Raw genomic sequence first — 4949 nt, forward strand, 5'->3', positions numbered from 1 at the left:
TTATGCATAAAGTACTGTATATTGATGCATATTACTTAAAATTCAAGATTACAAGTAATTATGCATAAGTACAACTTATTAAAGCTCGATGTTTGAATTTGTATAAATAACTGCGGATAAACATATTCAAATAGAGAATGAACATCTCATTTTAAAATATAAAAAATCAAAATATAATTAGAATACTTATCGAGTTACAACAAAATAAATAATTATTATCTTGTTAAAAAAATTATATTATTAAACCAAATATAAATTAATTCGTTATTGTACATAAATTAAATTATAAAAGAATTGAATTAAAAAATTACACAAAAAAATGAGGAATTTCAACTAGTTAATTTGATATTAATATCGATATATTTTTATCAAATTTTTATGATATCTTCAAACATATATTTTATTCAAAAATAAAAACATCATCGCTTTCTCAAAATTACATAAATCCATATTATAACATCGACTGCGATAAAGAATAAAATGAAATATTAAAATCACGATGTATCTCGCTGCATTGCGCGAGTACGCTTCTAGTATATTAAAATACAATATTTTTATTAAATGACAATCAAACTAAAATTAATTAATTAGTTAAGTATCTGCCAATCAAATTATTTTTGTATTTTTAACAAAGTTTTAGATAACGTGAGATGTATCTTCAAGCCTTACGAATTACGACGAAACCATGATGGTTTTTAAGGCATCCTGTAAGACAACAATATATAAATAATGGTAATTTAAAAATTATAATTTAATAAAATCTTATTCTTAAATTCTAAAATATCTTTTATCTTTGAAACTGAATCACTTTCATCCTTTAATTAATCTGCTATATTTCATTATTTTGTAAGTTATAGATTTGGTCCCTGGAGTTTGTAGATTTTACTAAATTGTTTCTAAATTTCATTTATTACATAAAATACTTGAAAGTTTGCACTTTTTTGCTGGATTTGGCCTTTTTTCTAACGTTTGTCCATTAAATCCGTTAAACTTGAAGGTAAAACGGTCTTGCCATTTGCCAGCATTTTAATGGTTTTTAATTAATTCTTTTAGTTTTTCTTGATTCGTCATCTTTCTCCATCAAAACCTTCACCAAGAACATTAAGGATGGTGTCCGATTGTGAAATAACCAAAAAAAAAAAAAGGAATTGGTAGTCGTTAAATTTCAAGGACTTATAGTGTAAAGCGATCAAAGTGAAGGGTTTAAACTCTAAAATTGAATATAATTAAATGTCAGAAAACCCAATTAATGGTCATGAAACCTACGGCCATTAATCTTGGCTTATCGTTTCATATTCCGTGAAACCGCCGATGACTAAGAATATATATGGGGAGATCTTCAAGCATAGAGATGACAAATTCTCGGAGAATGAAACTTGTATAAGAGAGGTGAAAGATGAGGATGATTTGGTGAAGCGCAACAAGTTTGATGTGTTTTTTGGGAGAACATGAGGAACTTCGAGGAACGGTTTGGAGTTATGACCTGTATGGTGAGTTACACGTGATTTATTTTTAAAATGGTTGCATGCCTTATTATCCGAAAGTTGTTTGAAGTTTCTCGAGATTTTTGATATGCTATATATGCGTGAAAAGTTCGATATTTTATAATATGTGTTTTGAGTACTTGTGTGTCAATGGGGATGTACTACGGTATGATTTTGTAAAGACGAACATGCTTTGTGAGCTTGTCTAAGCCGTAAGTGCGGACATGTTGTGTGAGTTCGCCAGGTAATGCTGTGTGAGGTAGACGTCTCCCATGACGTTGTTGCTTTGTGATGTAGACACGCACTATAATATCTTTATTTTGTGAAAAGTATTATTCTCATCAATGCATGATAATTTATGAAGCTTCGTGAAAATTGTTTATCGCAAAAATTGTTGTTCATGCATGAAAACCGTGGATTCACTAGGCCTAAGGCTCACCCAAAACTCTTTTAAAACTTTTTCACCCAGGCGGCTATTAGACTGAAAAGAAAAGTTGGATAAAGAGAGAAATAAGGATTAACATCAAAGAAGGACATGTGCAGATCAAGACATTGTTATATCGAACAAAATATGTTCGTCAAGATTTTAAGTTTAGATGGTGATATAAATTGTAAGATTAGAAATTTTATTTCCACTGCAATGTAAGTGTTTGATCTTGGGATACTAGTTTTATTATATTTAAGTATTCAAGAAATTTTGGGATGTTACAGATTGGTCTGAGCTTGAGCTTTTCAAAGATCAATAGTGTCCGAATGTCCCAGATTCAAATCCAATGAGAAATAAAAATCTGGTTCAAATGCAATGACTTCAGGCTACCCGCAAAGTGGGTGGTCATCCTAAAATTAATCGGCTCGCATAACGGGTTGGATATCTTGATTAATCAAAAAAAAGAACAAACTCTAAACCTAAACCAACAATAAATTCTAATCCTAAATTCAACTTCATCAAAAAACCAAAATCATACCCTGAAGCCAATGACCAAGAAAAAGTTCAGTAATAATATCATAATTGTTGAGACTCAATTTTGTTTTTTTTGTTTCTTATCTGGGTTTAGATTGTCAAGCGTTAGTGTTTATTGAAGGTTGGACTCTTGTAAGATTTAAGAAAAAAGTAAAATATTAATTACCGTTAAAATACAAAAAAATAGAAAAAAATGTCATTTTATTCTTTGAGTTTAACGAATCCCATGGACGATTGTTTGGTCCAAGGACCAAAATCGTGAAAAAAGGAAATCCCAAATATTTTACGTAATAAATTAAATCTAGTGTCCAATTTATTAAAACATTCAAGCGATTGAAGCTTTCTTTTTCTACTAAATGTTTTCGTAGATATTTTCAACCTCTTGAATCAAGCTCGAAACTTTTTAGTCCCAAACTCAAGAAGACTCGTCAAAGCTATTACGTCGAGATCAAATCTTGCCTAGCACCATTAAGTTCGAGCTTACTCTCGCTCTGTTTGCTATCTAAAGCAAAATTGAATCAACCCATTTTAAATTTCATTGAGTATCAGAAGATGAGTATATGATTATAGATAACAATCAACTGATCAAGATACAAACAAGAATTTCTCTTCAAACATATATATATATATATATATATATATAATGCTAATATTCTTTGTTCTGTTCATTTAATTCATTAATCCCCGTGCTTAATCCAAATTCTCCAACATATCTCTTTTTCAGGAAAAGAATTAGACAAGGGAAAGGATCTAGTGGAATAATTGATTCGGTTGAAGTTGAAGAACTTGATCTAGTTTTTGGTACATGATTTGTGATGTTTTTTTTTTATTTATTAATATTTTGGCATGTATATATATATATATATATATATATATATATTAATCATTCCGGATAGTTATATCATATCCCGGTTGGTTTAGGTTTATTCTGTTTGTAAGTAATTAATAATTTTGGTCGTGTTTGACTTTATTGGGCCAAACCGTTTGATCATTTTTGGTGGTTTTAAACTAAAACTTGTACCCCGTATGTTTTGGAGGTTTAAAATTAATTTTTTTGGTGATTATGGGTTAATTGGACGTTTTATAACCACGGTGTTACAATTATGGTATCACCTATCACCACCTAAATACGGATCAACATATTACTGAAACCTACGACAATTATCAATCTATAGACCAATGTCTACTCTTAACAATTACGTAACACAAAATGGGATCCTTTTCTTTTGTGAAACGTCAATCACTTCTTTTTTATCTATTTATGTGAAAGATAAAAAACTGAAAGTTGGGTGATCCATGTGCGCTACACATCCCTAAACATAATGGGATTCATGTGGACCCGCAGCACGCTTATCATACATAAAAATCCCAGATATCGATAATATTTTATAGAAATCAACTGCTTTTTTGTTAATTTTTACGAATTTGGTTAGAAAGGAGTCAGATTCAACTTTTAAGTCATGTAGGCTATTTCTTTTCTAGACATCACCACACTTTTCACCAAAAAGTACCTTTATTCCATCCTTTACGGATCACACTGCATACACATCCACCCATTCATACTTCATACCTAACAATGCCTTCGGTATTATATCTTGTCAGTAGGTGTTGATCTATTTATGTTAGAATCAAATCAAATCATATACTGAAAATATAAAAAGTCTTGATGTTGATGTATATGAAGAGAAAATTAATAGACAGGTGTACCTTGATCGAACATAAGATGTAGCTTCTTTAAGTCTAAAGAAACCAGATAAGGGGGTGTTTGGGATTGCTTACCTGAAACAACTTTTGTTTTTCTACAAAAGTGTTTATCAACTTATTAAAAGTTAGAATGATTTAACTTCTTCAAAAACTTCTTATTACTGGTTTGGTACCGGTATAAGTTGTTTATCCAAACACTCAAACGTGCTTATTAACGCTGTCACACTTGAATAAGTCAATAAGTTGTTATTATAAGCAATACCAAACACCCCCTTATTGATATATTTTTTAAAAACTTCTAACCGTTTAAACAATTTATGACCGACTTTTAAAATCAAACCCAACCAAAGAAATCCCACATAGGATTTGGGTCAATTTCATACTCATTGTCTACAAGGCAATCCATTAAGCTACAATATATAACAATATCAAATTCAATACCTTTTTTTATTAACTTGGATATCCAATCCGTTATGCGAGCCGACTAATCTCAGGACAACTACTTGTTTTGCAGGTAGTCCGGAGTCACCGTATTTGAATCTCCATGATCACAAGGAGGTTTTTATTCCTTCTTGAATTTGAACCTGAGAAATTCAATAATTTTTTACTTCTTTGCTCAATGGTTGACCCACTTGGAAGGAGGAACCTTCCAAATACAAAAAGCACCCAACTTTTATCAAGAAAAAGAAAAGAAAAGTGACCATTAAAATATGCTTAGTGGACCATGAGACCACACCCTTGGTTCCCAAGTCATCACTTTTCTATATATAACACATACATTTTCATTGAACCTTAACCAA

The sequence above is a fragment of the Cynara cardunculus genome (assembly GCF_001531365.2).
Source record: "Cynara cardunculus var. scolymus isolate 2C chromosome LG 11, CcrdV1, whole genome shotgun sequence".
NCBI lineage: Eukaryota > Viridiplantae > Streptophyta > Magnoliopsida > Asterales > Asteraceae > Cynara > Cynara cardunculus.